The following is a 22,931-nucleotide window of genomic DNA, read 5'->3' as shown; positions in this document are numbered from 1 at the left end:
GTTATCTACCCCATATACGATAGCAAGTGGGTGAGCCCGGTGCAAGTAGTACCAAAGAAATCAGGTGTAACGGTGGTGGAGAATGATAAGAACGAACTTGTCCAAACTCGTGTGCAAACCGGTTGGAGGGTTTGTATTGATTACAGGAAATTGAATGACACCACTATGAAGGATCATTTTCCATTTCCTTTTATTGATAAAATGCTTGAACGTCTAGCTGGACATTCTTATTATTGCTTCCTTGATGGCTATTCAGGTTACAATCAGATTATGATAGCGCCGGAGGATCAAGAGAAGACCACTTTCACTTGTCCATTAGGTACTTTTGCTTATAGAAGGATGCCTTTTGGCTTGTGCAATGCTCCAGCTACCTTTTAAAGGTGTATGGTAAGTATCTTCTCAGAATATGTTGAAAACATAATCGAAGTGTTTATGGATGACTTTACTTTCTTTGGTGATTCATTTGACCTTTGCTTACATAACTTGTCACTAATCCTTGAACGATATGTTGAAACAAATCTTGTGCTAAATTGGGAGAAGTGCCATTTCATGGTAACTCATGGCATAGTTTTAGGCCATATAATATCTTCTAAAGGCTTGGAAGTCGATAAATCTGAAATAGACCTTATTCGTGCTCTAACCCCTCCCACTATGGTGAGTGAGATACGCTATTTTCTTGGTCATACAGGTTTTTATCGTAGATTTATCAAGGATTTTTACAAGATAGCATCACCACTTTGCAACTTATTGCAAAAAGATGTGGTTTTTAACTTTGATGAAAAGTGTATGGCGGCATTCAATCGTTTGAAAGAACTTTTGATTTCAGCCCTTATCATTAAACCACCAGATTGGAGCAAGCCTTTTGAGCTCATGTGTGATGCAAGTGACTTTGCGTTTGGTGCGGCGCTTGGGCAACGTGTGGGGAAGATACCTCATGCTATCTATTATGCTTCTAGAACGTTAAATGAAGCCCAACAAAACTACACAACCACTGAAAAAGAGTTTTTAGCTATTTTTTTTTGCTTTCGAAAAGTTTCGTTCTTATCTAATTGGTACAAAAGTTGTTGTCTTTTCTGATCATGCAACACTTAGGTATTTGCTAATGAAGAAAGAGGCGAAACCGAGGCTCATACGATGGATTTTTCTCTTGCAAGAGTTTGATATTGAAATCAAAGACAAGAAAGGAATTGATAACACCATTGCGGATCATTTGATCTGTCTTGTTGTGGACAAGGAAGCTATCCCATTGCGTGAAAGTTTACCGGATGAGAAACTATTCTCAATTACTTTGGGAGAACCATGGTATGTCGACATTGTGAACTACTTGGTGTCTAAACAAATCCCAAAGAACTTGTCTCGTGCTGAGAGGGACAAACTTAAGAGGTTAGGGAACCAATACATATGGATGATCCATACTTATGGAAACAAGGTAGTGACCAAATGTTATGAAGGTGCATTCCCGAATACGAGTTTAATTCTATCTTGTCTTTTTGTCATTCCTATGCTTGCGGAGGACATTTTGGGAGTAAGATAACCGCTTACAAGGTACTTGAAAGCGGTTTCTATTGGCCAACCTTGTTTAAAGATGCATATATATTTTGTACAACTTGTGATAGGTGCCAAAGAACAGGCAATCTAGGTGACCGAAACCAAATGCCACAGACTTTTATTAAATTTATTGAAGTCTTTGATGTATGGGGTATTGATTTTATGGGTCCTTTTGTCAACTCTCATGTGAATTTTTATATATTACTTGATGTTGATTATGTCTCTAAATGGGTGGAAGCTAAGGCCACCCCGACTAATAATTCTAAAGTGGTTTCAGATTTTGTGCAAGCTAATATCTTTGCAAGGTTTGGAATTCCAAGAGCCATAATTAGCGATGGGGGTTCTCACTTCAATAAAAGGATCTTACAAAGCTTGTTGAAGAAGTACAATGTGTCGCACAAGATTGCAACACCTTATCATCCCCAAACAAGTGGACAAGCCGAGGTTTCTAACCGGGCGGTGAAATCCATTCTAGAGAAGACGGTGAATCCAACAAGGAAAGATTGGAGCATGCGACTTAATGATGCTTTGTGGGCTTATAGAATCGCATACAAGACACCTATCGGGATGTCTCCCTTTGGGCTTGTGTATGGTAAACCTTGTCATTTACCCGTTGAAATTGAGCATAAGGCGTTTTGGGCTATTAAGCAATGCAATATGGAGATGGATGGGGGTGGAAAGCAAAGGAAGTTACAACTCCAAGAGCTAGAGGAGCTTCGCAATGATGCATTTGAAAGCTCACGCATTTATAAGGAGAAAACGAAGGCTTTTCATGATAATATGATTTCTAGGAAACAATTTTGCATTGGGCAGAAAGTGCTTTTGTTTAATTCTCGCTTGCATTTATTTCCGGGTAAACTAAGGTCACGTTGGATCGGACCTTTCATTGTTACTAATGTGTTTTCTCATGGTGCAGTGGGAATTCGTAGTATAGCTACAGGCAAGGAACTTAAAGTTAATGGCACCGGTTGAAACCATATTATGAGAATTTCACTTCTGAAGTGGTGTAAGGAGCTAACTTTGTGGATGCACTCCCTCTGGAGGAGGCATAGAAAGCAAGGAGATAGTCGGGCTGACGACTTTAAACCAAGCGCTAAATGGGAGGCAACCCATAGGATGAGTATTTCTTGTCTTGTATTTATATTCTTGTTTCGTTTTTAGCTTTTTCTTGTTTTTTTTTTACTTTTTATGATTTCTTGTCATTATCATGTTAGCATTTCCCACCTTGACTTTCTTCGGACGATTCAATTTACATTGAGGACAATGTAAAGTTTAAGTGTGGGGGAGTGGATAAGCTTTTGCATTGTAATTTTTTCAAAATTTTTTGACTTTTTTTGTAAAATAGTGAATAAGAAAACTCCAACTTGTGATTAGTTTAGGGTCACATAGTATACATGTCGCTAAGATTACACCGAGATTCTCATAAGAGTGACTGAACTTAGAGATGACAGATAACATGATCGAGTTTCTTACTTGTATGAGAGTTAAAGTTGGATTTAACCATCCCAGTGGAAAATGAGGTGCAGACTGAATTCGGTATTAGATTTGTGATCCCCTATAGTGGAGACTACCCATGTTACATCATGTGAGGCACCGACCTTCATTTATAATATGTGCTTTTAGAGTGTGTGTCACCGTACGTAAACTCCGGGTAGAATGGTGAGCTATCCAACCTCCCACCAATAGAAGCACTATTTTGATCTCTTGAGTGATATTTTATCAATCATGAATGGTGACGTCGAATTGCTAACTTACATACCACTTGTAATCTTGTTCGCAGTTAGCACCATCCACTTTATCTCTCTCTACACCAACAGGTCCATAGAAACACCATCATCATCAACAAGAGGAGCATCACAAATTCGAAGGAAAGTTGAAGACGTTTAAGGTTTAAAAGCAACAATACATAAATGAGCAGATTTCAGATTTAAGTATAGCAACAAGACAAGGAGCAGAATTTTTACAAGTTGAAGACTATTGTACAAGAGAAAATATTATCAAGATGGGAATTCAAGAAGTTTATGATATCGAGACATACGAGTTGTGGAGAATCGAGCGGTAAAGTACTTACACCATGGCCTTGTACTTGCATTTTTATTTTTATCTTTATTTTGTATTTGTATCATTTTCTCTTAAAAAAAAAAAAACTTAGGACATGGTCATTATTATGCCAGGTCCCTTGCCAAAAAAAAAGACAAGAGAAAATTTTTATTAGGTTCACCATTAGTTTTCATATTTTGTTTATTTTTATTTTGTATTTATTTTATTATTATCAAAAAAAAAAGTCAAAAAAAGAAAAGAAAAAAGACAAGAAAAATCATTTGTATCATATTTTGGGTTTGTATAGTTCGTTTTTAGTTTTGTATTCTTTCAATAAAGCCAATGGAAAGAAGGAATATCCGTAATGAAGTTTCAAGCAACAAGGAATTAGAGGAAAGAATCACATTGTCAATATTCTACGAAGTTCAAGATTTCATCATCAAGAGTTGAAGACCGAAGACGTTTCTATGGATGCTGTGAGAGTGGTGTTAACTGCACATCGAACGGATAACGAGGTAAGTAAGCATATTCCCACCTTCGTTAAGTGGTTAATTTCCTTTCTTAGAGATCGTCAGAAAAAGGGTTTTCAAAATGAATAAAAGATGTGGGTTCTCAAAACAATTCGGAGGGTTTTTGCCTTCCTACTATTCAACGTGTCGCAGGATTCTCTTTTCATTCCTACCTCGACACATGTGCGACCCATAAAGAGCTATTTATTATTGAGAGCAACTTCATAAAACATTTTTTGTGAGGCAGAGTCGAGACTTCCGATCACTCCGAACCCGAATTTCTTTCGAGAAGGGATGGTTATTTCTCTCTCAACCTTTAAGGATGAGATTGTGTTCATTTATGTGTCTAACTTCTTATGACTAGTGTGCAAAATTTCTATGTCTTCTTAGCGCGTTGGATACTATCATTACGGAGACCTAGTAAGTTGCAAAAGTAGGTTTTGTCGGTATATCTCTAGTAAACCCTCATGAGATGGAGTTGTATGTATCCTTTAGAATAAGTTTTGTTTGATTTGCTCGAGGACTAGCAAAGTCTAAGTGTGGGGGAATATGATAGGTGTTGTAAAACACCTAATTTTATATCTAGTATTTATGATTTCTTTGCTATTATTCTTGTGAATTGCATCTCTTATGTTTAGTTTTGAGCTTATCAGGTGCAATGGAGTCATTATGAGCAAAAGAAGAAGAAAACACTCATTTGGAGCGAAAAGGACAAAAACGACATTTCATTGGCTAATGCTGCGCGGAGTCAACCTAAGGAATTAGGGGCTTCCATTTTGGTGGCCTATATCAATTCATCGGGTGCCTAGAATCATTCTGGTTGACCCCTTATCTGCCTCACCTGGGTGGTGGCATCCATTCTACTACACAAGCCCTAGAATTCAGAAGAGAGTTATTTCTCAATCATTTGGTTTCTAACTCAGAAGAGTGTGCGGCTGAGTTCAGGGTCTCTGTGTGTTTGAAATCAAGAGAAGGAATCAGAGAATCGTTAATGAAATTCGAGGGATTTTGATGGGTTCAATTCTGGTGATGTTGGTGAGAGATCGAGAAGCAAAAATCGAAAGTTAGGGTTCATTTAATGTGAATCGAGAAGACCCTGTTGTTGTTGAAGAACGAGATTCAGAGCTCGATTCAGTTTAGGGTTTTGGATCTGGTGAATTTGAGAAGAACTGGTGAAGGTTATCGTTACAGTTATGGTGAAGATGAAGCTGTTGTCATCTGGTTATTGATTTGAAACTGAAATGGAAGTTAGGGTTTCGATCTGTGAAGAGTTAGGTGTTGATGAATGAAGGGTTCAACTCGAATTTGAGTTTGGAATGATGGTTTTGTATTGGATTCGAAGAGTACACTGAAGAGGAGAAGATTAAATGGTTTTGAGATGATTTGTGTGTTGGCAGAGTTACAGATGAGATCTGAGGAATTGAGAAGGAAATCAGGAATGGGTTTCTGCAGTTGATGATGATTGTTTGCTGTAATGGAAGAAGTTGTTGCTGATGAGATATTGAAGTGTTACTGCAGAGAATTGGTGCCATGGGTATTTGATGAAATATAGATTAATGTAAGGAGCATTGCAGGTGTGTCAGGAAGCAAGGGAGATGCTCTGGAGATGAACTGATGCAATGAATGTTGTGATGCAGAAATGGGGTTTATGTTGATGCTGCTATGGAATTCCTAAGAGATTGTGTTTGAGATGGTTGCCATGAGGTGAAAGAGTGGTAGATATTGCAAAAGAAGTTGTGGTCTAGATGTTGGAGGTGTTGGCTGATAAGCAGTTGCAACTGAAGATGGTGAAACTAAGTAGATGAAAGTGCGGATGCAGTAGTAAGTGATGGTCCTGGTGACTGCTTTGAGCTGGTGGAATTCATAGTTGAAATGGATGTTTTGTTGGCTGGGTGATTGCAAGTGGAAGAGCTAGCATGGGAGTGTGTTGGTGGTTGCAGCTGAGGACTCAAAGCTTGAGCAGGGGGTATAAGTTGCAGCTGAAGTAGTGCTTGCTCAGAAAATCAGAGTGATGATGAGTGTACAATGCAATTAAGAGCATGGAAGAACTGAACTAGATGAATGATTAGGAGTAATTACAGGACAATGCAAGAAGGAGGTGACAGTGTTGGTTTATACAGTGTTGATTTATAGCAGATGAATGCTTATGATGATTGTGCTGTTTGTTGTTACTGTCTTGGCTAGGGGAGAAGAACTGAGATGTTAATGGAAGTGAATGTTGAATTTTGCAGGGAGTTTTTGCGTTGCAGTTGCAAGAAATGAAATGGTAATGCTGGCTTAGATGTATGTGTAGGATATAGGGTTGGAATGTATGGAGTAGGTGGTTTAGTACAGGCAGTTGCAGATGGTTGTTTGTGTTGGCCTGAGTCCTGTCGTTGCTGCGAACAAGGGACTGTAATGTGTTATGCTTGTTGGTGCTGAAAATGTGGATTTGAAGCTACATACAATGGATGGAAGTAATGGCTAGCAATATGGCAGTGTTGAACAGTGATGGTGCACCACAAGATGGTTGGCCAAGGAGCTGTGATGCACAATCATTGTGCAACACACTTTTGGCCTGAGCAAGACAGCTTAGGCTTTGGCCAAGACTAGTCAAATGCTGACTAGAACTGACTCACCCTGACTCAGGTCTGACTCAATGAGCTGACCAGGTTTGACTAAGTTGATCCGAGTTGACTCGTTGACCTGACCGTTTTGACTCGTTGACCGGTAACCAGGCGGACTTTGCCGGTCACCTGAGATGTTTTCCGGTAACTTTTCCGGGCAATTTACGGCGACACTTTTTGGACAAATTTTCTACATGGTTCTCCACACACATGGGCTTGGTGGATTTCTTGGTGATGGGCTTTTGAACACTTGACCTAAGAAGAGCTACAAAAAGAAAAGTTTTCTACTTTCTTTTGGAATCACGTATTATTCTTGGAGCTTTGGAGATAGCTACAACTAGGGTTTGCTTTCGTTTTATTTTTCATCTTCTTCAATTATTTTACGATTATGATTATGATGAACTCCATTATTATGAGTAACTAAACTCAATTATTGGTTATGGGATAAAAGTTAATTTCTCAAGCATGTTATTTAATTCAATGAATTAGTTTTGTCTCAACTTTATTGTTTATGATTTATTATTAATATTATCTTATGATTTGAATGCTAGTTTGGTTGATTCTGGAATCAATCCGATTTTCATTCATATCTATTGCTAGATTAGGGTTTTCAATACGAAATAGTTGTTTATCCCTGATTCTAAGTAGCATAATGCCATTATTACTTGTAGTGATACATCTTTTTAATTGCATATGAATCATAACCTTTGTTAAAACGAATTAGTGCTTTTACACGTTTGTTTGCATTGATTAGTCTTATTTCATAAAACTTATTGCTCTTATGGAGTTAAACTTAATTGTGCTTTTACACTTTAGGTTGCTTTCTAGGTAGATTTCAAATAACATCTTTTAATGTTGTTTGTGATAAAATCGGGAAATAAATGGGATATTCTTGCGATCAAGATATCCTAGGACTTCTAATAGATGAGAGATTAAAATTCCAATTCTAGTCATTGATGAAAATACATGTTTGTGAATGATACTATCCCGTGACCAATATCTTCTCCTTATTGATTATTCAAATTATTTTATTGCTTTCGATTACTTTTGTTGCTTTGTTTATTTAGATAAAACAAACCCCCCCCCCCCTTTTGGTTACAAAGAAACTGAAAATTGATAACAACAAAAGCCTCTCTGTGGGAACAAACTCTTTCTTATCACGTACTATATTTATATCTAGTTGAGTGAGAAAGTGAATTATATTTGCACGGCTGACAACCGGTCAGTTTGCTCATCGATTCCCAAGTTAAGTCGAACGACTGAACCTAAAACAATCGTTGGCCTAATTTTGACAGAGCCACGACTCAGATTGAGATGATAAACGTCTTATACTAAGACGATGGTCGCCTCATGTTGAGCCGCAACGGATAATGCATCCAGCGGCCCTTATCTCACTCCTTATAAATACCAACATTTATAACCCTAAAATCACATATTTTACTCCTACTTCCAAAGTTTCTTATATTGTTACTTTCAATCTTAATATTTCTCTCTCAAACTCTTAATATCAAAATCTTTAGAGAAAAATTCTAATTAATGGAAAATCTATCACAAACACAAAATAGTTCACCTTAAAATACTTCATCAACAAAATTTATCGCACAAACACAAAATAGAAGATAAATCTATTTGCAGAGGATATATGGCATTTACGCTTGATACTATCAACGGTGTTCAACAAACATATCATATGCTTTGGGGGAATATCTTTATATAGTTTTGTCAGGAAACTAGGAATACAAAAACCGTGATGTTGCCAGGTTGTCGGGTCATTTTGGTGCAATCAACAAAGACATGAACAGTCTGATAGCTTTGATGATGCAAATTAGAGCTGGCAAACGGGCAGGCTGGGGATGGCTTGTTACGAGTTACACGGGTTCGGGTTAACACGGGTCCAAGCTTGCTGGTTGATATGCTTCACGGGTCTTCATTTCATCAACCCGCACCCGTAGCGGGTAAAACCTACGGGCTTACAGGTTTCCCGGCTTGTTTAATTAATATTAATCTAAAACTTAATGAAGTTAATTTGTGGTCCTGTTTAAGCTTTGAGCATCTTAAATCTCTATTCAACACAAAAATCAAACAAGGATCCATTCAATTTCAACACAAAAATCAAATACAGATCCACTCAACACAAAAAATCATGAGCTACATCTGCATCTGCATCTTCATCTTCACAACCATGTCCTAACATACATCTAAGTATGCACTTTCTCAACCAGCATCAAGAAACCACAGTTGCCACAATTCAATCCCCCAAAATCATTACTTATAGCTACTCCATCCATCGAACACAATCAACATCAATTTAGACCAAAACTAAAACCCGAAATCCCCAATTTTAACTGTTGTTTCTGTAATAGAAATTAGCCTCCGGTTCTTCACCGATTTCCTCCATTAACACCAGCTGCTTGGATGAGGCTACTTGAAATCTTCCATTGATCCATTCGATTAATCACTCAACTAGATATCTGCACCTAACCCCATTCATTTGTAGCTTTCCTTTTTTCAATTAATTTAACTGATTTCCTCCACCTTCAATTCAGGTCCATTTACACATCTTCAGTAGCTTTTGTGTCACATACACCTCAAACCAGTTTAAACCCTAACTAAATCATATAACAAAAACCCTAATTTCAGACCCCCATCGACAAACCCTTTTTACTCAATCTTCATCTGATTCCAGAAACTGAATCCACCCTGGTCCCTAGACGTCTTCTCGATCTGCTCTCATCCACAAGCAACAATCCCTAATCCCTATCCTAACTCAGGATTAAACCCGTCAAGTAATTCTTCATAAACTCTCGATTTCTACTCAGAACGGATTCATCTTCTCAATTTCTCCCTTGAGTTCTTCACGAATTGATCCCCTAACCCTAACTCTGAAATAAAAAGCATAACTTTGTTTGTCTGTATGGAGAGAAGAAGATGATTAGAAGAAGAAGGAGGAGAAAGAGGTGGTGAATTGATTGATAATGGTGGTTCTCTGTATTGGATTAATGGCCGCAGCTGTGAGAGAAAAAGAAGAAGGTCGAACATTTTAGTTTTTTAGGGTTATAAGATGGTAACGTTGTTTATATATGATACACACGGGTTTACGGGTTGTACCCGCGGTTTTGCGGGCCGGGACGAGTTAACCCGTTTTCCCACAAGCCGGCATTTCTCCAACCCTAACCCGGCTTGTTTAGACACCAGCCGAGCCGGGTGCGGGTTTTTTACGGGCCGGGTAAACCCGCGGGTTTTGGCTTGTTTGCCAGCTCTAATGCAAATAAATCGTCAAAGAGAAAGCGTTGATATTGATGTGGATGTGAAAAGTTAAATTTCAAATATTTTAATTGATTTTTAAAATGTTTTATGTCTGTTAGTAACAAATTTATAAATGTTTAAACTGCAGCAACAAAAGATTCAGGAGGAATGGCAAAAAACAAGATGCTCAAGTTTCAAGCACGAAGCCTTTGCACATTCTGAAAAAGATGAACCGATATAACCCTGGTATATTGAATGGATATTAAGTACCAAAGGAGCCCCCGTATGAGTCTACACATGTTTCTCAAGGGTCTCATTATTCTTCACCAGAAACAAATTCTCAGCCCAACACTGGTGAATACCAACATGGTAATTCTAATTTTAATGTTAATGGAAATGCTGCTCGATGGGATGGAATGGGTGTAAAAAAACCAAAAAATATGAGAAAAGGGAGCTCAAGATGCCGCACAATCATCAATTTCATAATTCAACATTCGAGAATATTTTGAAAAATATAACAAAATTGAAGAAAGACCGTAAGGCGGTTGAACTGAATACTTTTAATGCACACGTGAGAGTAATCATGGGTATGGACACGACAAAAATGTATCGGGGACAATTAAAGCTCTGACAAACTGAATTTGATTAAATTCAAGCACATAAGGCACGATAACGCCCAACAACAGACGACATTGATTTTGAAGGGGATGACACCTTAGATGAGGAAAACTATAATGATATTAAACTGGTTTAGCTATTACTGTTAAAATTATAGATGTAATTGTTAGTTTAATTTCGATGTAATCCTTTATCTTAAATTCAATAAATCCTTCATTTGAATTTGAGTTTACGCGTTTTTTTTTCTAATTTGATATTTGATTTCAATTTCAAATTATACGAATCAAATTACATTAATAGAACTAAACTGTTTGAACGAAAAAGGTTAAAATAAATTAGTTCTTGTAAGGTTAATTCATCCCAGTTGCGTGCAGTGAGATCTTCCCTCAGTCTTAAATGCAAATCTCTATTTTGAATTCTCTCAAAGACGGCTCCACTCCTGGTGGTGCCCTTCTGTTTTTTTAAGTTTCATCCTTGCGACCATACTCCCCCGGAACCCATAAACTTTGATTTCTCATAAGGTTCCGGCGGAGTCCTAAAAGTAACATCCTCTGATCCCTGGTCGGCATATTATGGTTGAGACTATGACGGTATCTGATTGTCTTCGAGCCCCCCAATTTTCATTCTTGATTGATGAAAACATCCTTGGAAAATGATTTCGCAGTTGTTCGTCTTTCATAATTCCAAGAATTTCACCTCTGAGTATGAAATATGAATGTCCCCGATTGTTCATGTTAATCGTTACTCTGAAGGCCAACGCAATAGGATCAAAATCCTATGATGTTATCCCATGCTAATGTATCAAGAGCTTGTGTTTGATTTGAACAATCTAATTTCTTCAAAGTAAGAACGCTGGAGGCACGACCCGTCCAATTAAGGCTTGGAACGCATCGCCGGTAGAAGGAAAGAGACTACCGGTGCACACTCAAAGGGCGGACCAGACTCTAAGATTCTACATTTTCTTGGGTACACCCCATGCGGGTTGAAATCCTTTCCTCAAATATTTATCTAGATAACTTGTCCAACTGGTATCCCTTCGGAACCCCTCAATTGCCATATTACGCAAAATGGTGCAAGTGAGCATAACCCAATTAGTTTAAACGAACGATATATATGGTCCATAGATTATATGTTTATATCTCAATAAGCATAATCTAGCGTTACAAAACCTATAGCAAAATTTGCATAATTTAAAATCTTCACATTCTTAAATGCATGTGAAAAATAAATTAAGTTAAAAAAATAAAGTAAACAAACTTACCAACTTCGAAATACTTGACCTACAACGTACTTGTAGTACCCCAGTGGCCTTTTATAAATACTTAAGAATATTGAGTCATATGATTTTCATATATTAGGCGTAGTCCTATGTTGTGCTAATGTAGCAACTAGATTAGCAGTCCACGTCAGGTAGCGCAGCCTCCTAAGTCCTATGGTAGTGCTAGTCTAGTAGCTAGTCGTTGAATAGAACAACGCTGAACGTTGAACAGTAGAGCGCCCAGCTGAACGCTGATTAGAACATCGCTTGACTTAGTCAACTAGGTTGACAACGCCGCACCAAGCAGCGTCCACAGAAGATCGATCCTCCTCATTTCTTCCCTCATTTTTCACTTTTCCCTCATTTCTCCCGAAAATGCATGTTCAAATTCAATATTTTTAGATTTTTTTTTCTTATCAAATTCCTTCTGCAGGTTTGTTCTACATCGAATTTGTGATCGTTTGAGGGTAGTTTGGTGCGATTCCATCCACGAAATCAATTGGGGTAAGAAATTTAAGTTTTAGGTTTAAAGTTTTATAACTTTTGATTATCATGATATTTCATTCAAATTGATGATTGATATTAGTTATTTAGATGATATGTGTATGATTTAATTTGATTATTTGTGATGCATTTTTTTAGGGATTTAATTTGATTATTTGTGATGAACAAATAATGAAATTTTGATTTTTGTAATGAAATGAATGATAATTTGTATGATTAGTTTGTAGGTAAATTTGTTTGATAAAAATAAATGATAATAAATTATAATGAAAATTTGTATGGATAAAAATGAATGATAATAAATTATAATGATAATTTGATTATTTTTTATTATAATGAAAATTAGTTTGTATGATTGATATTTTTTCATGTTTGTTATTGATTGTAGTATGAGTATGGATGAATTGCTAGATCGTTTGGATGAAGTATCGTCAAAGACTATTGATAAACGTGTATGTAAAGATACGAAAGATCATCGCAAAGTAAACTCTAGAAGTAGTTTGAAAGAGGTTGAGGTGTATTATAATATTGTAATGAACAATAATCCGGTAGCACAACGATATTGTGACAATTGTGTCTTTTCTTATGTTTTTGAGTTTGATTTCGCCAATGGGGACAAAGGCTTAGTTGAAGCCATAGCTAAGAGATGGTGGGGAAAAACGAAAAGCTTTCATTTTCAAGAGTTTGAAATTGTCTTCCTTCCTGTAGATTGGTACATGTTAACGAGAATTCCCACTGGTAACCCTAGTAAACGACCAGTAGTTATGCCGCAGTTGCGTAGTGATCTAACATATCATGCTCAAGATGATTTATATTTCTTAGATATCAAAAATCATCATGGTGCATGGGACTATAAGAAAAATTCATTATCCTTGGCCATCTTGAAAAACTACATTAAAAGTAGAGAAAACCAAGACAATATTGGATGTGCAGAGACATTGACACGAGCATTCTTTATGTGGTGTTTTGGTTATTTTTTTCTTACGGATTCTAGTGGAATAGTAGATAAACTTGGGTTATATTGTTGGTTGATTTAGATAGAGTTGAGGAATATGATTGGGGTATAGCTTCGTTAGGTAATACCTATAAATTTCTTGATGAATGGTCAACCAACGGTAAGGATTTTTCTGGCATGGTTATGGTAGTTGAGTATTGGTACTATTATTACTTCCACAACATGCAACCCTTGATTTGTCAGATACCTGGAGAACATTATGATGTTTTCCCGAAGATTTGTCTCTTCAAGAAGAATAACATTATATCAAGGAAGAGAGGACATAGAGGAGGCCAAAAGGATACTAGGAAACACTCAGTCACAAGCGTAAAAATACAGATTGACACTAGAACAAGTGCATCATGTATTTGGAAACCATGGTTAGATAGTGAGTATGCTGTGGGAGAACAATATGAATACGCACTACAAGTATCCAGTAGAAGAGTTCTGTTTTTTATCTGAATGACAACACAAGAGTTACTTATTACTTGGCTGAGACATTTCAGAGGCAGATTACAGGTGAGATTGTAGTCCCAGCAAATCCTCCAAATTTGCAATCAGTTGAGTATAGAGCAAATGTATATGTAGGCACCGACTATTATGCAGTCACTGAGGATCAATATAACTTGGTATAAGAAGAAGAGTGTTGGAATTTATTTCACTGAGTCATTCCATGCACATAACGTCGATAAGATAACATTGGGTAGCTCAGCTATTCCTCGCCATTTTTTCATAGTCATCCGCCTCCTGACATGATGTCGCAGACATATACTTATGGAACACAGAATGAGCCCCTGTCACAACTGCCGGAGATAGATTTCAGATTACCATTTTCCAATGAAGCCGGCGTAGAACAACAACTACCAGTTCCAGAAGTACCTTGTCCGTTTGACTTTTCCCAGATGGGTTTGACATTGATAAGTACATTTACATTTGTTTGCATTTTCATTTTAAGTTTTTTGAATATTAATTAAATCTCTTTAATTTATACTTGTAGGATAATTGCTACAAGTATATGGAACGACAATATTCATTCGAGCTTGGAGCTCGTCAACTCGTATGGAATGAGACATACCGAAGATCTACAACTTCATGTTCCTCATCTGGCAGATCTACATATTCTTTGTTACCATCTGTCCAATCCCATCAACCAAACAATCCACATGACCTCACATTGGGTGGTACATATTTCGAATGGCATACAGGTCAACAATTTTACACTCCTACGGTCGAAGATGGAGCTACTACATCACAAGATCAACAACAACATCACCAAGGCAATGAATTTACCGATGCGTTGTTGGCGCAAATCGCGACTAACATTGTTTATGATACTCAGTTCACCCAACAACAACAACCCCATAATTTCTTTGACCTGAATTAAATTACTTGTCGTAGTGTTTATGAAACCATATGGAGTGTTTTTTTTTATGGAGTGTTATTTGTTTTTTATGAAGTGTTATACTTTTAAGTGTTATTTATTTTATAGGGTGTTATTTGTTTTTTATGGAGTGTTTCAAGTGTTTTTTTTTCTTATTATTATTATTTTTTATGTGTGTTGATTTATAAAATCTTATTTTATTCATTATGTTAGATACATTATGCAGGGAGTTTTGAGAAGAATTTTGTTCAATCTTCCGGATGATGAAGACGATATTGAGACGAATGTTCTAGCAGTGGCTACCGATTTTAGAGTCACATAGGAGGCAAGGAATACATCAACCCATCACGAATGAAGTCAAGACTCGTCAGAGAGTGCACAGAAAACGTGTAGATGTCGATGCTCGTATGATGCAAAAATTCTTCAACTTCAATTGTATATATGGTCCAAACAAGTCCAAAGGTCGGTTTTTTGCCTCGTCCCCTTTTTCTGAGAATTTTAGAGCAAGTTTGTGATTATGACCATGATTTTCGCCAAAAAACAGATGCTTGCGGTATTCCTAGTCATACTCTTTATATGAAAATGGTTGTCGTCATGAAACATTTTGCCAAAGGTGTTGCACCCGATTCTTTAGATGATTACACGCAAATGAGAGCAACCACTATCTACTATTATGCTATGAAGTTTATGGATGCAATTATTTGGATTTATAATGGTCGATACATGCGTCAGCCTACCGCTCAAGATACAAAAAGAATTTTGGAAGATGATGAAGCTCGAGGATTTCCTGGGATCACACGGGATCCCACTGCGGCTATAAGTCATATCCCTCGGTTGTTTTGCAAGCGGTAGCTACATATGATAGATAGATCTGGCATTCCTATTTTGGGTTAGATGGAAAAACAATGACCTTAATGTCTTGCATGCTTCGAGTTTGTTCAATAGACAACTTAATGGTGTAGCACCTCCTTGTAATTATCATATCAATGACAGGAACTACAGCAAGGGGTACTACCTAGGAGATGGTGAATATCCTATGCATATATATGGTTGCATTGTCCAAGCGTACAAACTCGCCTCAACCAATAGATAGTCTCTTTTCAATCAATACCAAGAAGACAAAAGGAAGGACATAGAGCGTGCATTTGGTGATCTAAAAGGTAAGTTTGGCATTATATTGAAACCTTGTCGTTATTATAAAAAATCGTACATGAAGGAAATTATGAGGGGGTGCTTGATAATGCACAATATGTGTGTTGAAATGGAATATCGCGATGAGGAATGAGGGAGGATCAAGGGAGATGAACCTCAACTTCTAATTCAAGGAAACATAAGGCTAGCTCCTCATGTATCGTACAACCTTGTGCATTGGGCGGAACTTCGCTTGGAACTCACTACACATTTAGAACCGACATGGAGAAGGTTTGAGAGATGGTGATATTCCAAACATGGTGATGGATGATGCCTTGCCGGAAGTTCATGAGGGTACAACCGACGTGGATGCTGATGAAGACCAGTATGACAATGAAGGAGATGTAGCATTTTATGAGAATGGAGAGTAAATTTCATATTCACCAATTTATTTAACCATAATACTCCTTTTTCCATTCAAGCACGTTTTAGTCAAGTAGACATTTTAATTAGTTCTTGTAATAACTCCATGATACTCTTCTTCTTTTTTTCTTTTTCTTTTTCATTTAAGTATGTTTACGTTACATCACATATTTAACTAGAACTTCATAATACTTCTTCATGCATATACTCAACGTCGAGCTCCACCAAATATCTCCAAAGCGGTGATATAAATGAACGGCATTCCTTGATCCGTTTGGTATAAAACCATAGCATCTTCACGATTACCATTTTATGCCCTTAATGAAATGGCAAAAAGCTTGCAATAATACTTGATGCTTGCTAACCGACATTGTAGGACTCATCGGCTACTTCCATTAGCATTACCATTGATTCTCACAAATTCTTCAAGAACTTGTTCCCAAAAATTATTATGTGTTTGAGAAGTTTCTAAAGAATTTGTGTCGCTAATTTTGCAAAAACTTCTCACCAAGTCATTGTCTACGGCAATTGAGAATCCAACCATGCTTGAATTGAGAATTTAGGAGACGAAGAAAAAGAGTGAAACTTCACAAGTTTGGGGGTGGGGATGTTGAGTTTATATAGAGGGAAGAAATGATCTGCTTTTGGGCTGGAAATGTAGCCGTTATATAAGCGATGAATGGTACAATGCCAGCGCTGAACCAAACAACGCTTTGAACAGCCGCAAGATAAAAAAAATAGTCGTTATTTTCAACGGCTGAGAACACGACATCGAACCATTCAGCGCTGTCTAATTTCATCCATCAAATCAAAATGACCGTTGACTTCAGATTTAATGGACGTTTCAAATATCAACAACTATATTTTCAGGCTACCCTATACATAGAGAACTACTTCTCCTTCATCCCTCACACCAAAATCAATTGATTCTCTTCTTCATTGATTTTCTTTTTCTTCTTCTTCACCTATTTTTTTCATACAAAATTACGGCACACATTACTACAAAAGAAGATGAGGCACTAATTTTAGGTTGGATTATAGCAAGCAACGTTCCGATTAGAGGAAAAGATAAAATAAGGTAAAGAATTTTGGGCGAAGATTATTGAAGAGTTCCTTAAAAGATTTCCTAATGGTGGAGAGAGGGAAAAAAAGTCATTGCAATCAAGGTGTAACACGTTGAGATACGAATGTAGAAGATATGTTTCACACATTAGACCCTACTTCCGAAACAAACCTACGGGAATGACAATCCCGGATTATGTAACAATCTTAGATTTTTCCATTTAGGTCTCTTTATTTCTTTCTCTAAATTTTTCTTTCTTTCATTCTCTAATACATTTTTTTTCTTTCTTTCTCTAGTACTATCATGGAAAACAAAATTATGAAGCAGAATTTAAGAGACTTTGGAAACATGAATCGGTTTTCCAGTTCCTGAAGACCTATCAACCCGACTACAATCCAGAGGTTAATAATGATGATGGAGTTGGTACTTCCTCCCAACCTACTCAACCTACTCAAGACGCTGATACTTCTGCTCCAGTAACTATGGATGAAGATTTGGAGGATATGGCAATGTTTGGTAGCTCATCATCTACTCATAATTCTGAAACCTCAGACATATCTCGTAGAAGACGTTATTTTGAACAAACAAATGATGTTAGAAGTGCAGGGAAAGATAATGCAAAGAAAAAGGCTCGTGAGGCTAAAGCATCGCAGGGAGCAGATGACATAATGGATAAGCTCATCGAACGTCTTGAAAAATCGCAAGCACAAAGGGTTGCCAAGTATGAAACAAAGGAAGAGTACCTTAAGAAGCACACGGAAAACTCTACAATCTTGGAACAAACACAACAAAGAGAAGCTGACTTGAAGATCCTACGCCAAAACATGAATGAAGTAGAGAATTGGGAGAAACCCCTCTATAAACTATGGAAGAACGAAATTTTGGTCCGTAATGGATTACCACCTATCCCCTAAAGTAGAATTTAGAAGTAGAATTTTAATTTCAATACACTTTTTTAATTTTTAGAAGTAGAATTTCAATTTCAATGTACTTTTTAAATTTTTAGAAGTAGAATTTTAATTTCTTCAAAAAACATTGGAACCTTGTTTTACAATGTAATGAAAGAATTCCTAAATTTCGTAAATTTCCAAATTTTGAAACAAACAACTATTGGAACAAATTGTCAAAATTTCACAATTCAATATTTGAAAACATATTCGTTGGTGTAGGAAAAAAAGGAACATTTTCAAAATTTGAAATTTGAAAAAATATAGCCGTTGATGGTGTAGGGGGCGTAAGAATTTTTTTTTCTAAAAGAAGGCCAAGCGTTGTTTAGTGCAGCGCTGAACTGAACAACGCAAACTGTTGGCGCTGAATAGTTCAGCGCAGATGCCCTGGAATATTCTTCCAGCGCTGAATCATTCAGCGAAAAGGTGCTTATTTCAGCGCTGAACCATTCAACGTTTCAATCTCGCTACTAGTTCACATGCGAGCAAATGCTAGCAGAGAGAACTAGTGTTAACAAATAGACATCACTTTTTTTTTGAACTGCAACACTTAATTGCTAATCTAACAGTTCAATCTAGCCCATAGGACTTAGTCTGAATAGAAACAAAACCACGAATACCTTCGACTGCATTCGGTAACCGCCCTCACATTTCAACGAGTTCTGACTGCTCACCTATTAACAGCGATAGTGATTATTTGTAAGTTACACCAGGACCCGGTACAACTCGTGCCCAACAGAGCTTAGCTTCTCATTTCTTGCCCTGGACGGAGGATCGGGTGACGGGGTGTCTTCTTTTCTATTAGGACGTAGTGAACTAGCCATAGCCCACGTGATAGTCCTAGTGGATTTTGAACCCAAGAGTGAGGATAACTGAAAACTCCACTGAAGCAACTGGCAGCACACTTCAATTATCCTCTTTTTTTTTTCCTTTTTTTAAAACAATTTTATCTTTTCCACTTTTCAGAGTCTTTCTCCTTGTTTTCCATGAAAAAGATTTTGAACTCGCAATGCGAGATCAAAAATGAACTCGCAGTTTTAGGATTGTCAGATTGTCCAGATATGACATCATCTAACTGCCCACTTAACCACAGTTATCTAACAAATTTTCTAACTAATCCTTCGTATTTCACCGAATCCTGATAAAATTAGAGACCAAACGATTTTTAATAAAAGTGCGTTAGGTTTATCTTTTACGGCGACGAAACGTAAGCCAAAAGAAGATAAAATTAAAATGATTTTTTTCGTAAGGGGGTTTGTTAAGAACATTCTAATCATGATTCAAATCATCAAAGTAACATTATATGTTCAATCATAACTTAACTATCAATATTTCGTCAAACCAACACCATTTGATCAATCAGCTGTTAAATCTATTTGACCATCATCAAACTAAATATAAGTGTTTACCTTGATTATTTTAGCATATTATTAGCATAGCATCTTTTCTGAGTACACTCATATTAATTCTCTTTCAGTTTAATGATAGCAAAGGGTATCATGGTGAAGATCTTAGGTTAGCATCGTCAGCAATTAATTGAAGAAGCAGGACAAGGACCATCAATGAAAATGGCACCGAAAGATTAGATAGCTGTTTAAAATGATAAATCAAATGTATTACCTTGGATAAAATAAGGCCACTGAGATGCTGTTGATATACCACCTTTATTGAAGAATTACGTGGTGATTATGGTCAAATTCAAGAAGGGAATAATGACAATACGTGGTGATTACAACTGTGTTGGACGTTTTACTGCAATTACAAGCATTCTTCTAAGATCAATAGCCATGGAGGTCCAATCAGTGAGGAAAAGAAGACATATGACATTAAGTCTGAAATTGTTGGAATACTGTGCAGCTTTTAAAAAAAATCGGTTAACTGGATAACTGTGGTTACAGTCCATAGTTAGCTGATGTCGTATCACTATAATCTAACATATCTTCCGTTTTCCATTAGTTTACTTTTTTTTTCTTTCCTTTTTTAGAATGTTTAGAATTGAGTGAGTGAGTGTATCATGAGATCTTTCTCTTGATCAATTGGAAGAATTTCTTAGTTTATTATTTCTTCAAACGTTAGTAAACCAAGTTTGAGGGCAATTTTCGTTTCCGGTTAACTCTATGTAAATAACGGGATCAAAACTAGTTGCTCGTCAAATCACATTCACCGGGTTCGTAGTATCTGTGGAAAATTGGTAGAATTTCCATTAACTTTTTGCTGAATTCTTATACATAAAACAAGTTTGGTTGCAGTAATGGTAGGAGTAAACAAGAAAATCTCCGCAGCATCAGCTAGAGCTCACACAAGAAAAAGAAATCAAAGCAATGGACTCAAACTTCCATTCGGTAGGTCTTTCATCTTCTTACAGGTTTTTTTATTTTGAATTCTTGAGCTCTATTCATTGATTTTTAGTATTGATCTGTAATTATCAGGTATGTGCAAGACAATATCACTAGTCGTGTTGATGGTGTTTGTGGCATTTGCTTATCAAGCAATTCAACCTCCACCTCCAAAGATTTGTGGATCTCCGGGTGGTCCGCCCATTACGGCACCAAGAATCAAACTCAGTGATGGAAGACATTTAGCCTACAAAGAACATGGAGTTTCGAAAAACGATTCCAAATATAAGATTGTTTTACATCCATGGATTTGATTCCTACAGACTTAATCCGATGCCCTTATCTCAGGTATTTTTCTGTTCTCATTTCGTTATTCTTTTGAATTTTAGCTCTTTGTTTGGTTCATTTAAGAGTGTAGGTAATTACAGGAATTGGCTGAAGACTTGAGGATATATATGGTGTCATTTGATAGACCTGGTTATGGAGAAAGTGATCCGAATCCAAAACGTACAGATAAGAGTACTGCTTTTGATGTGGAAGAGCTCGCTGACCAGTTGGGTCTAGGATCCAAATTCTATGTAATTGGATTTTCTATTGGAGGTCACGCGACTTGGGGCTGCCTCAAATACATTCCTCACCGGCATGGTTTCGCCAAGCTCAGCTATGCACCTTTGTTGTTATCTTTAATAAGCTTGATTTACAGAACGCCTTGTTTGAACCGTGGGAAATATTAATATGCATTGAGGTACAGTAGTACAAACAAATAGAAGTAACAGATAGCACATTGTAGTAACTAATTGCGGAAAGTATAACAGTCGAGTTCATGAAACAGACAAGCCTATTTTATACAAATGGATGTAAGTCTTATGGATAAAATTGCAATTCCAGGTTGATTAATTGTTTGCACCTGCACTACATGTGTATATCTGGCTTGAATGGTCTCAAATAAGAAAACCTTGGAGTCCTTGCAGGTTAGCAGGAGCAGCACTACTCACTCCAGTAGTTAACTTCTGGTGGCCTGGGTTTCCTGCCAAATTAGCTAGAGAAGTCTTTGCATCGGCCTCTGTACGATACCAATGGACTGCTCGAGTGACTTACTACACCCCGTTCCTCACCTACTGGTGGAACACGCAGAAATGGTTTCCTTCTTCAAGTGTCGTATCCGGCGTCATTGATATTTTCTCTAAACAGGATTTAGAGCTTATTCCCAGGCTTTTCAGTGGAGATAGGGTATGTACTGTCCTATGCATCTTATACATATAATGTCTAATGAATATCTGATCTTATTATATATCTCTTATTTCGTCAGACACAAATAAGGCAGCAAGGTGAATACGAGTCAATTTTCAGTGACATGAATGTTGCTTTCGGAGGTTATACATTTGATCCTATGGATCTTGAAAATCCCTTCAGTAACGATGAAGGTACAGTTCACCTATGGCAGGGAGATGAAGATAAACTTGTAAAAGTTCCTCTGCAACGCTGTATTGCAGAAAAGCTCCCATGGATTCAGTACCACGAATTAGCAGGTGCAGGACACTTGTTTCCCTACGCTGATGGTATGAGTGATGCCATCATAAAGTCACTCGTACTGGGAGACAAGAAATAGGGCTAGATGTACTCTTCTACTTGTTTTTATTTGGTGAAACTGTATGGGGTCTAGGGGTCAGTTTTCTGAACTACGCCACCAATTCTATTCCCCTTATTAATGTTAACTAGATTTTGTGCCCGTGCTACACACCGGGCGGAAACCATCCATTATTCTTCTTTTAACCATCCATTATGCCCGCACGGTTGCAATGCATTTTTCATTTGGTTTGGCTCGGCTTCACCTCGCCAATGTAGATATCACCAAAGCTCTTTTGACTGCTACCAAGTCTTAATCCAGAGAACCCAATGAGTCCATCAATACCACTGTAATGACGGAAGGAGCTGACTTTGCAACATGTGATAACATTGTTCACTGCTCTTTTAATAACATTGAAATATCTAGAGTTCCTTTAGAACCAGATATTCCAGCATCTCCACACAGCTTCACGGCAAGAAGAACCATCGAAAACACGCCACGACTTGTGCAACTCAAGTGTTTTCGGTTAAGTGCTTGTAGAGATGTGTTTTCTCTTTTCAGACAGGTTGTTTTTGTTATCCAAAATTACTTTCTCATACAGGTAATTGTTATAAATATAGTAGAGTGTGTGGCACAGGATGGTCGAAAATGAAACAAATCAGTACGATGGAGATTACTTCCTGGACAATGTCTAAAGAATTTTAATATTTATTTTTGTTTGGAAAAACACCAGTTCTGGTCTATTCATACAAATAGTAGG

At 37.1% G+C, this 22,931-nt stretch overlaps 1 pseudogene; it reads left to right on the top strand.

The window, feature by feature from the left end:
- The window catches only part of LOC113310090, a 40,739-nt pseudogene extending 18,020 nt beyond the window's left edge, over window positions 1–22,719 (top strand).
- Window positions 22,720–22,931: the final 212 nt, after the last annotated feature.

Source organism: Papaver somniferum, chromosome 9 (genome assembly GCF_003573695.1).
Source record: "Papaver somniferum cultivar HN1 chromosome 9, ASM357369v1, whole genome shotgun sequence".
Classification (NCBI taxonomy): Eukaryota; Viridiplantae; Streptophyta; class Magnoliopsida; order Ranunculales; family Papaveraceae; genus Papaver; species Papaver somniferum.
This window is presented reverse-complemented; position numbering and strand designations above follow the sequence as displayed.